The sequence below is a fragment of the Somniosus microcephalus genome, chromosome 12, assembly GCF_052327205.1.
Source record: "Somniosus microcephalus isolate GS21.2 chromosome 12, FLI_Smic_1.0, whole genome shotgun sequence".
Lineage (NCBI taxonomy): Eukaryota > Metazoa > Chordata > Chondrichthyes > Squaliformes > Somniosidae > Somniosus > Somniosus microcephalus.
The window spans coordinates 161,164,665-161,177,162 of NC_140998.1; the positions used below are offsets into that span (position 1 = coordinate 161,164,665).

A 12,498-nucleotide genomic window follows, 5' to 3' on the forward strand; every position below is an offset into this window, starting at 1 on the left:
TCTTCCCCCTTCTCTCTTCCCCCACTGATCACCTCTCTCCCGCACCTGATCCCCTCTCTCTATCCTCCTCAGATCTTTCTCTCTCCCCCTCCAAAACTCTCTCCCCTATCCTCTCTCCCCCATCCTCTCTCCCCACCTCTCTTTCTCTTCCCTCCTTTCTCTTCCCCCTCTGATCTCCTCCCCCCATCCAATCTCCTCTCTCATTCCTCCTCCGATCTCTCTCTCTCTCCCCCTCCAATCCCCTCTCTTGCCCCCTCTGATTTCTCTCTCCCCTCTGATCATCTCTCTCATCCCCTCCGATCCTCTCTCTCTTCCCCTCTGATCCTCTCTCTCTCCTCCTCTGATCCCCTCTCTCTCTTCCCCTCCAAACTCTTTCTCCCCCCTCCACTCACCTCTCTCTCCCCTCCGATCCTCTCTCTTTCCTTCCTCCTCTCTCTTCCCATTTCTCCCCCATTGGACCTGGATCGGGTTATTCCACCATCCCCACTATGCTCTGCGTACTCTTTACCCCCTCTCCTCACTCCTCGGAGTTCCTGACCTTCTCACCCCCCCTGAGTTCCTGCCCTCCTCTCCCCTCTGCTCTTCCCTCTTCCCCTTCGATCTTCTCTCTCTCCCTCTCCACTCTCTCTCCCCCAGTCTCTTCTCCCTCCAATCCCCTCTCTGTCCCTCTCTGATCCCCTCTCTCCCTCCCCTCCAATCAATTCTCTCTAACACCTCTGATCTGCTCTCTCTCTCCCCCTCCAATTCTCTCTCTCTCTCCTCCAATCCCCTCTCTCTCGCTCCTTTGATTTCCTCTCTCTCCACCTCTGATCTCCTCTCTCTTGCCCTGCTCTGATCTCCTCTATCTCTCCCCCTCAATCCCCTCTCTCTCCCCCTCCGCTCTCCTCTCTCTCCCTCCTCTGATCTCTCTCTCTGCTTCCTCCAATCTCCTCTGTCTCTCACCCTCTCAGGCCTCACTGCGGCAGCGGCGGGAACTCAAGCGGCGGCAGTATAAAAGGTAACCCCGAGGGTGGGTAGGCCTCACTGCGGCAGCGGCGGGAACTCGAGTGGCGGTGAGTATAAAAGGCGAGCCCGAGTGCGGGTAGGCCTCACTGCGGCAGCGGTGGGAACTCAAGCGGCGGCAGTATAAAAGGTAAGCCCGAGCGCGGGTAGGCCTTACTGCAGCAGTGGTGGGAACTCGAGCGGTGGTGAGTATAAAAGGTGAGCCCGAGCGCGGGTAGGCCTCAGAGTGGCAGCAGCAGGAACTCAAGCGGCGGTGAGTATAAAAGGTAAGCCCGAGCGTGGGTAGGCCTCAGAACGGCAGTGGCGGGAACTCGAGCGGCGGTGAGTATAAAAGGTAAGCCCGAGGGTGGGTAGGCCTCAGAGCGGCAGTGGCGGGAACTCGAGCGGCGGCAGTATAAAAAGGTAAGCCTGAGTGCGGGTAGGCCTCAGAGCGGCAGTGGCGGGAACTCGTGCGGTGGCAGTATAAAAAGGTAAGCCTGAGCGCGGGTAGGCCTCAGAGCGGCAGTGGCGGGAACTTGTGCGGTGGCAGTATAAAAAGGCAAGCCTGAGCGCGGGTAGGCCTCAGAGCGGCAGTGGCGGGAACTCGAGCGGCGGCAGTATAAAAAGGTAAGCGTACTAATCTCCAATCTCAGAGGGAGAGAAGTAAAAAGTAATCGAGGTGTGACATCACCACAAAGCAGGTAAGTGATTGGTTGGGAGTATTTCTCTCTTTTTTTAAAACTTTAACTGTGTAGTTTATAGTTTTTAAGGTGTCTGTTGTGTAGCGGGTCAGTTTGTAAACCAGGGCCCTTAAATATATCATTAAAAAATAATAATAATAAATTTAATGAATTACATAGAATGGCAGAGCAGGTGATGTGTTACTGCTGCAATATGTGAGAGCTGGTGGACACCATTGATGCTCACGGTGATCACATTTGCAGTAAGTGTTGGCTGCTCGAGGAACTCCGGCTCCGTGTTGATGAGCTGGAGTCCGAGCTTCAAACACTGCGACACATCAGGGAGGGGGAGAGTTACCTGGACTCTGTGTTCCAGGAAATAGTCACACCAATTAGATTAACTATTTCAGATGTAGTCCGTGGTCAGGGACAGGAGGGTGTGACTATGAGTGCAGCAGGTATGGGTACCCAGGAGGTAGTGTTGGAGGAGCCGCAGCCCTTGCTCTTGTCCAACAGGTTCGAGGCTCTTACTCCCTGTGGGGACAGGAACGGGGACTGCAGGGAGGATGAGCAACCTGGCCACAGCACCGTGGAATGGAGGGCCATTAAAGTGGGGGGAGTAAAAAGAAATGTTGTAGTGGTAGGGGATGGTATCATTAGGGGGATAGATAGGGTTCTTTGCAGCCGAGAGCGAGAGTCCTGAAGGCTGTGTTGCTGCCCGGTGCCAGGGTTAAGGACATCTCCTCTGGGCTGGAGAGAAACTTGGAGTGGGAGGGGAGGATCCATTTGTCGTGGTCCATGTTGGTACCAATGACATAGATAGGACAAGGAAAGAGGTTCTGCTGAGGGAGTATGAGCAGCTAGGGGCCAAATTAAAAAACAGAACCACTAGGGTAATAATCTCTGGATTACTACCTGAGCCACGGGCAAATTTGGCTAGGGTAAGTAAAATCAGAGAGTTAAATGCGTGGCTCAAAGACTGGTGTGGGAGAAATGGGTTTTGCTTCTTGGGACACTGGCACCAGTACTGGGACAGGAGGGAGCTGTTCCGTTGGGACGGACTTCACTTGGCCAGTGCTGGGACTAGAATCCTGGCGAATCGAATAACTGGGGCTGTAGAGAGGGCTTTAAACTAATTAGTGGGGGGGAGGTTTCAAGGGAGCAAAAAATAAAAATGTCAGCGGAGAAGGCAATAGAGCAAGGTAGCCGTGGGGGAATTAAAAACCAGAGCGTTAACAGGTTCCTCTAATGAGGCCATATGGGTAGAACTTAAAAACAAAAAGGGGGCAAGCACTTTGCTGGGAGTGTAATATAGGCCCCCAAACAGTCAGGGGGAGATAGAGGAACAGATATGTAGTGAAATCTCGGAGAACTGTGCAAATAATAGGGTAATAATAGTGGGGGATTTCAACTTCCCCAATATTAACTGGGATAGTCAGAGTGTGAAAGGCTTAGAGGGTGCAGAATTCTTAAAGCGCATCCAGGAGAGCTTTTTGAACCAGCAAGTAGAAAGTCCTACAAGAGAGGGGTCGGTACTGGACCTAATTCCAGGGAATGTGGCCAGGCAAGTGGTAGAAGTGTTAGTAGGTGAGAACTTTGGTGACAGTGACCATAATTCGGTGAGATTTAAGGTAGCCATGGAAAAGGACAGATTCTAAATTGGGGGAAGGCCGATTTTAATATGATAAGGCAGGATCTGGCCAAAGTGGACTGGGATCAGCTACTTGTAGGAAAATCCACATCGGAGCAATGGGAGTCTTTCAGAAAGGAAATTGAGAGAGTACAATGGCAACATGTTCCTGTAAAGGTCAAGGGTTGGACCAACAAGCGCAGGGAACCTTGGATGGCAAGGGATATACGAGAATGGATTAGGAAAAACAGGGGGGCTTTTGGCAGATACAAAGGACTAAAGACAGAGGAAGCCCTAGAGGAGTATAAAAAGCACAGGGGGATACTTAAAAAAGAAATTAGGAGAGCGAGGAGGGGCCATGAAATAACACTGGCGAGCAAAATAAAGGAAAATCCTAAGGTGTTTTATAAGTATATTAAGGGCAAGAGGATAACTAGGGAAAGAGTACGGCCCATTAGGGATCAAAGTGGCAATCTGTGTGTGGAGCCAGCAGATGTAGGTGGGGTTTTAAATGATTTTTTTGCATCTGTGTTCATATTGGAGAAGGATGATGTAGACATAGAAATCGGGCTGGGGGACTGTGATATACTTGCACATATTAGCATCGAGAGGGAGGAGGTACTGGCGGTTTTAGCAGGCTTAAAAGTGGATAAATTCCCAGGCCCGGACGAGATGTATCCCAGGCTGCTGTGTGAGGCAAAGGAGGAGATTGCAGGGGCTCTGACACAAATTTTCCGAACCTCTCTGGCCACAGGGGATGTGCCAGAGGACTGGAGGACAGCTAATGTAGTACCATTATTCAAGAAGGGTAGTAGGGATAAACCAGGGAATTACAGGCCAGTGAGCCTAACATCAGTGGTAGGGAAATTATTGGAAAAAATTCTGAGGGACAGAATTAGTCTCCACTTGGAGAGGCAAGGATCAATCAGGGATAGTCAGCATGGCTTTGTCAAGGGAAGATCATGTCTGACTAATTTGATTGAATTTTTCAAGGGGGTGACTAGGTGTGTGGATGAGGGTAGTGCAGTGGATGTGGTATACATGGATTTCAGTAAGGCTTTCGATAAAGCCCGTATAGGAGACTGGTCAAGAAGGTAAGAGCCCATGAGATCCAGGGTGCCTTGGCACATTGGGTCCAAAACTGGCTTAGTGGCAGAGGCAGAGGGTGATGGTCGAAGGTTGTTTTTGTGACTGGAAGCCTGTGTCCAGTGGGGTACCACAGGGATCGGTGCTGGGTCCCTTGCTGTTTGTGGTCTACATTAATGATTTGGATGTGAATGTAAAAGGCATGATCAGTAAGTTTGCAGATGACACGAAAATTGGTGGGCTGGTAAATAGCGAGGAGGGTAGCCTCAGTCTGCAGGACAATATAGATGGGTTGGTCAGATGGGCGGAACAGTGGCAAATGGAATTTAACCCTGAAAAGTGTGAGGTGATGCATTTTGGAGGGATTAACAAGGCAAGGGAATACACAATGAATGGTAAGACCCTAGGAAAGACAGAGGGTCAGAGGGACCTTAGTGTGCATGTACATAGATCCCTGAAGGCAGCAGAACAGGTGGATAAGGTGGTTAAAAAGGCATATGGGATACTTGCCTTCATTAGCCGAGGCATCGAATATAAGAGCAGGGACGTTATGATGGAGCTGTACAAAATGCTGGTTAGGCCACAGCTGGAATACTGTGTGCAGTTCTGGTCGCCAAACTATAGGAAGGATGTGATTGCTTTGGAGAGGGTGCAGAGGAGCTTCACCAGGATGTTACCTGGGCTGGAACGCTTCAGCTATGAAGAAAGACTGGACAGGCTGGAGTTGTTTTCCTTGGAGCAGAGAAGGCTGAGGGGGGACCTGATTGAGGTGTACAAAATTAAGAGGGGCATAGATAGAGTAGATAGAAAGGAACTTTTCCCTTAGTAGAGGGGTCAATAACAAGGGGACATAGATTGAAGGTAAGGGGCAGGAGGTTTAGAGGGGATTTGAGGAAGAACATTTTCACCCAGAGGGTGGTTGGAATCTGGAACTCACTGCCTGAAAGGGTGGTAGAGGCAGGAACCCTCACAACATTCAAGAAGCATTTGGATGAGCACTTGAAATGCCATAGCATACAAGGCTATGGACCAAATGCTGGAAAATGGGATTAGATTAGACAGGGCCTGATGGCCGGTGCGGATGCGATGGGCCGAAGGGCCTCTTTCTGTGCTGTATAATTCTATGTCTCTATTACTCTATGAGCGTGTCAGGAAGGGACAGCATGTATAAAGATAAAGGTAAAGTAGTAAAGGGGGTAAAAGCCGGAATAAATTGTCACAAAACATATTTAAAAGTTCTTTATCTGAATGCACGCAGCATTCGTAACAAAATAGATGCGTTGACAGTACAAATAACTACACATGGGTATGATCTGGTGACCATTACAGAAAAATGGCTGCACAGTGACTATGACTGGGAACTAAACATCCAGGGGTATTTGATAATTAGGAAGGACAGACAGGAAGGAAAGGGAGGTGGGGTGGCTATGTTAATAAAGGATGGAATCACTGCAATAATGAGAAATGATATTGGGTCAAAGGATCAGGATAGTGAAACAGTTTGGTTGGCGATAAGGAATAATAAGGGGAAAAAGTCAATAGTGGGCGTAGTCTATAGGCCTCCTAACAGTTGCAACTCTGTTGGTCGGAGTATAAATCAGGAAATAATTAGAGCTTGTAATAAGGGAACAGCTATAATCGTGGGGGATTTTAACTTTCATATTGGCTGGACAAATCAAATTGAGCAGGGCAACCTTGACGAAGAGTTCATAGAGTGCATTAGGGACGGGTTCCTTGAGCAGTATGTTACTGAACCAACCAGGGGGCAGGCAATCTTAGATCTGGTCCTGTGTAATGCGACAGGATTAATAAAAGATGTCCTAGTAAAGGATCCCCTTGGAATGAGTGACCATAACACGGTTGAATTCCAAATTCAGTTGGAGGTTGAGAGAGTTGTATCTCAAACCAGCGTACTAAGCTTAAATAAAGGAGGCTATGAAGGTATGAGTGCAGAGTTGACTAAATTGGACTGGGAAAATGGATTAAAGTGTAAGACAGTACATGAGCAGTGGTGTACATTCAAGGAGATATTTCACAACTTTCAAGAAAAATATATTCCACTGAGGAAAATGGGGCGTAAAAGACAAGACAGCCATCCGTGGCTAAGTAATGTAATAAAGGATAGTATCTGACTGAAAACAAGGGCATATAAAGTAGCCAAATCTAGTGCGAGGATAGAAGATTGGGAAGCATTTAAAAGCCAGCAGAGAATAACTAGAAGATTAATTAAGAAAGGGAAGATAAATTATGAAAGTAAACTAGCAAAAAATATAAAAACAGATAGTAAGAGTTTCTACAGTTATATAAAAAGAAAAAGGGTGGCTAAAGTGAATGTTGGTCCCTTAGAGGACGAGACAGGGAAATTAGTGGTGGGGAACATGGAGATGGCAAAAACGCTGAACAAATATTTTGTATCAGCCTTTACAGTAGACGTCACTAAAAATATCCCAGCACTGGACAAACAGGGGGCTATAGGTGGGGAGGAGCTAAACATGATTAAAATCGCTAAGGAGGTGGTACTCGGTAAGATAATGGGACTAAAGTTGGATAAATCCCCTGGACCTGATGGCTTACATCCTAGGGCCTTGAAAGCAGTAGCGGTAGGGATTGTGGATGCATTAGTGGTAATTTTCCAAACCTCCCAGGATTCAGGAAAGGTCCCAGCAGGTTGGAAAACTGCTAATATAACGCCCTTATTTAAAAAGGGAAGTAGACGAAACGCTGGAAACTATAGACCAGTTAGCCTAATATCTGTGGTTGGTAAAATGTTGGAGTCCATTATTAAGGAAGCAGTAACAGGACATTTGGATAAATATAATTTAATCGGAGAGAGTCAGCATGGTTTTATGAAGGGGAAGTCATGTTTTACCAATTTGCTGGAATTCTTTGAGGACGTAACAAACAGGGTGGATAAAGGGGAACCAGTGTATGTGGTGTATTTGGACTTCCAAAAGGCATTTGACAAGGTGCCACACAAAAGATTACTGCACAAGATAAAAAATCACGGGATTGGGGGAAATATACTGGCATGGTTGGAAGATTGGCTATCTAACAGAAAACAGAGAGTTGGGATAAATGGTTCATTCTCGGGTTGGCAATCAGTGGCTAGTGGTGTTCCGCAGGGGTCAGTGCTGGGACCCCAACTCTTTACAATTTATATTAGCGATTTGGAGGAAGGGACCGAGTGCAACGTATCCAAGTTTGCCGACGATACAAAGATGGGTGGAAAAGCAGTGAGTGAGGAGGACATAAAAAACCTGCAAAAGGACATAGACAGGCTAAGTGAGTGGGCAGAAATTTGGCAGATGGAATATAATGTTGGAAAGTGTGAGGTTATGCAGTTTGGCAGAAAAAATCAAAGAGCAATTTATTATCTAAATGGAGAGAAACTGTAAAATGCTACAGTACAAAGGGATCTGGTGGTCCTGGTGCATGAAACACAGAAGGTTAGTATGCAGGTACAGCAGGTGATCAGGAAGGCCAATGGAATCTTGGCTTTTATTGCAAGGGTGGTGGAGTATAAAAGCAGGGAAGTCTTGCTTCAGTTATACAGGGTACTGGTGAGGCCACACCTGGAATACTGCGTCCAGTTTTGGTTTCCATATTTAAGGAAAGATATACTTGCTCTCGAGGCAGTTCAGAGAAGGTTCACTCAGTTGATTCCGGAGATGAGGGGGTTCACTTATGAGGAAAGGTTGAGTAGGTTGGGCCTCTACTCATTGGAATTCAGAAGAATGAGAGGAGATCTTATCGAAACATATAAGATTGTGAGGGGGCTTGATCGGGTGGATGCGATGAGGATGTTTCCACTGATGGGTGAGACTAGAACTAGGGGGCATAATCTTAGAATAAGGGGCTGCCGTTTCAAAACTGAGATGAGGAGAAACTTCTTCACTCAAAGGGTAGTAAATCTATGGAATTTGCTACCTCAGAGAGCCGTGGAAGCTGCGACATTAAATACACTTAAAACAGAGATAGACAGTTTCCTAGCTGATAAGGGAATTAGGGGTTACGGGGAGCGGGCAGGGAAGTGGACGTGAGTCTAGGTTCGGATCAGCCATGATCCTATTGAATGGCAGAGCAGGCCCGAGGGGCCGTATGGCCTACTCCTGCTCTTACTTCTTATGTTCTTATGTTCTTATGTTCTCTGATTTCCTCCCTCTCCCCCGATCTCCTCGCTCTCCCCCTCCAATCCTCTATCTCTCACCCTCTGATCCCCTCTCTCTCTCCCCTCTACTCACCTCTCTCTCCCCCTCTGATCCTATTTATTTTCTCCCTCCTCTCTCTTCCCCCTCCTCTCTCTTCCCCTCCAATCGCCTCTCCCCCCATCCGATCTCCTCTCTCTCTCCTCTGATCCTCTCTGTCTCTCCCTCCTATCACCTCCCTCCCATGCCACTCTTTCTCTTGCCTCCTCTCTCCCCTCCTCTCTCTCCCTCCTCCCATCTGCTCTCTCTCTCCCCTCTGATCTCTCTCTCTTTCCTCCCTCCTCTGTATCTCCCCCTCTGATCCTCTCTCTTTCCTCCCTCCTCTTGCTTTCCCCTCCGATATCCTCTCTCCCCCTCCACTCATCTCTCACTCTCCCCTCCGATCCTCTCTCTTTCCTCCCTCCTCTCTCTTCCCCTCCTCTCTCTTCCCCCTCCGATCTCCTCCCTCTCCATTCAATCTCCTCTCTCTTTCCTCCTCCGATCTCTCTCTCCCCCTCCGATCCTCCCTCTCTCCCTCCTCCAGTCCCCTCTGTGACCCCCTTCGATCTCTCTCTCCCCTCCACTCACCTATCTCTACCCCTCTGTTGCTCTCTCTTTCCTTCCTCCTCCCTCTTCCCCCTCTGATCTCCTCGCTCCCCCCTCTGTTCATCTCTCCCTCCCCCCTCTGACTCTCGCTCTTTCCTCCCCTCCTCTTTCTTTCCACCCCTCCTCTCTCTTCCCCTCCACTCTGCTCTCTCACCCTTCTGATCGCCTCTCTCTTTCCTCCTCCAGTATCTCTCTCCCCCATCCTCTCTCTCTCCCCCTCCTGTCTCCTCTTTCCCGTGCCTCTCTTTCCTCCCTCCTTTCTCTTCCTCCTCCGATCTCCCTCTCTCCCCCCCATCCCCCTCCTACGATTCCCTCTTTTTCTCCCCTTTCGATCCTCTCTCTCCACCCTCCCTCCACCCCCCGCCATCAACGGATCCCCCGACCTTCTCCCCACCGGCCGAGGAGAGCGAGGCTCATGCTGCACCCGCAACTGCTGAGTACCGCGCATGCGCTAGACTGCGCGCACGCGCAGGAAGGGATTCCATGTGCATGCGCGGCTCCCGTGTGCCGCGCGCACGCGCACAAGGCCGCAGAAGTGTCCGAGCAGATGATCACTCCGGGCAATTAGGGATGGGCAATAAATGCTGGCCTTGCCAACGACTCCCACATCCCACGAATGAATAATAAGAAAATAAAGCTTCAGGCAACACAGCTTGTATAGAGATGCCGGTCAGCACATTGATCCCCTACCCATTGGGTCAGTTCCTGTTGGGGGCGTGCTCTGTGGACCAGAATCCTGCCCGTTAGTTTCTGGGACAGTTCTGCTTCACAGACCCACCGTCTTCTTTGGGGACCGCTAGTGCTTTCCTCTATGATCGCCACGTAGGGTCGACCTGTTGTTGATGAGAAACCATGAATGGTGATGGATAATTGTTGTTCTTCTTGTCAGGTGGAACTGTTACCATAACAGATAATCCGAAGATCCTGCCGCAAATTAACAACAATATCACCACCAACTTCCCCACTGCCAGCAGACACCGTTTAAAAGTCAGACCCCTGATTTTGGGTGAAGACCAAACTCTCTTTCGCACCGACTATGACTTCCTCCTGGGTTCGGATCTTTTCAATAGCTCAGTTAGCTACTCCTCACTAATAGAAACACTGTGCTATCTCGCCATCCACAAGAATTAAATTTACCTCGCTTCCAAATTTCGAACGGGAAACGGCTCCCTCTCTTTCCATGATGTGATTCTACCTGATTATTTTAACTGCCAGGTTGTTGACAGGTTAGAGGACAAAGATATTACTGTGTACAAAATGACCAAGATTAGCACAAGTCCTGCGGATCAGGTATGGATGACAGCCGGAAGTCTGCTGACATGAACCTGACATTGGGATTGACAGAAGAGCCTCCCTATCAATAGCTTTTTAAGTTCTGTCCTTTACAAGGTAAAGGTGGCTGGAGATTCAAACAGTTCAGATGAAATCAATGTTTAACAACTATCTCATATTTCTTCACCCGTCTCCTATTGACAGGTTTAGTAAAAAAAAATAAAGGAGTTTCCCTCCCGGATATCGCCAGCCCATGCTCTATAAACCGTAGAAGAAGCTAGCGCCCGCCCGCTCATTTATGCTAAATCGCGTATGTGATATTGATACGTAAGCAAGTTGGTATTTGAAATGTAATTGGCTCAGTTATGAATGAAATGACATATAACAGACAAAGGTCGGATTTCCTAATTTTCTCTCACGATCAACATTTCGGGACTTAACTCTTTAAGAGAGCTTTATTAACAGTTGATTACATTAAGTACAGATATGAAGAGCCGCGCAGAGATTAATTTAGTACGGTAACTAACACTGCTGGATGGATATGTCCTAATTTAGTTGAAACCGTCAACGTGGTGAAGAATTGATGGATTGGCCCACATGTCTAAGACGTTCCTGTAGTTTAGACAATTTAAGCTATTTAAGTTGGGGCATTTTGTTTTCAGATCAGAACGTTTGTAAAATGTGCTGTATCACAGTACAAAAACTGACGTTATATTCCAGGCCAGGTATAGTGCAAGCGCACATCAGCGGCTACAGAGTTACACGCAAGGAAAAACCTTCAACTAACAGGGGAAAGAAAACGGCGGAGTACGAATGGAGATCTTAAATTGAATAATATGTACATAGCGATGTATCTGCCCTGTATTGACACGGCACCCACCGACTTCTACTAATGCAGTCCAAGTTATACCTTTAACACTCTAACTGCATAATCGTTAATCGAGAAAAGAGTGTAAAAGTTACATTGCCAAGCACGTACTGTTTTGTGTGTTTCACACCAGCCAATGCTGATCCAGTATATACTGTTGGAAAATGTCTAATACATTAAACTGATCTCATTTGATGCAGTGTAGTTTTAATGTTACAATGAACTTGAAATGAAATAAAGTAACTGTATGAAACTGAGATCCGTCCTGTCCAGTACGTGTTACCTTTAAGCTGAGCAAATCGACAATTACTCTTGAATAATAAATATTATGGTGTGGAGATGCCGGTGTTGGACTGGGGTGGACAAATGTAAGAAATCACACAACACCAGGTTATAGTCCAACAGCTTTATTTGAAATCACAAGCTTTCGGAGCGCTGCTCCTTCATCAGGTGAAGTGGAGAGAGGCATAAAAACACAGCTTATATAGTCAGAGAATAATGTCAGATGTTTACAGGTAATCTTTCTAACTGCCATTTATCACACCTCGGCAGAGAGATAATCACAGCAAAGGTGTAAATGGTGTCCAAACAGGTCAGTCAGGAAAACATCCTCACGCCTCCACTACTCGCCTTCAAACAACCGCCTAACCTCAAACAGACCATTGTTCACAGCAAATTACCCAGCTTTCAGGAGAACAGCGACCACGACACCATACAACCCTGCCACAGCAACCTCTGCAAGACATGCCAGATCATCAACACAGATACCATCATCACAAATGAGGACACCACCCACCAGGTACATGGTACATACTCATGTGACTCGGCCAATGTTGTCTACCTCATACATTGCAGGAAAGGATGCCCCGGAGCATGGTACATCAGCGAGACCATGCAGACACTGCGACAATGGATGAACGGACACTGTGCAACAATTGCCAGGCAGGAGTGTTCCCTCCCAGTCGGGGAACACTTCAGCAGTCAAGGACATTCAGCCTCCAATCTTTGGGTAAGCATTCTCCAAGGTGGCCTTCGAGACACACGACAACGCAAAATCATCGAGCAGAAACTGATAGCCAAGTTCCGTACCCATGAGGACGGCCTGAACCGGGATCTTGGGTTCATGTCATGCTACATGTAACCGCACTTGACGTAGGGTCATCCAGACTCGAGTCATCATTGGCTTATTCT

The 12,498-nt window shown here is 47.8% G+C and overlaps 1 pseudogene; it reads left to right on the top strand.

Annotated features, from left to right (window-relative positions):
* LOC147109646 (EEF1A lysine methyltransferase 3-like) overlaps positions 1–10,774 on the top strand; it is a 28,265-nt pseudogene extending 17,491 nt beyond the window's left edge.
* Positions 10,775–12,498: the final 1,724 nt, after the last annotated feature.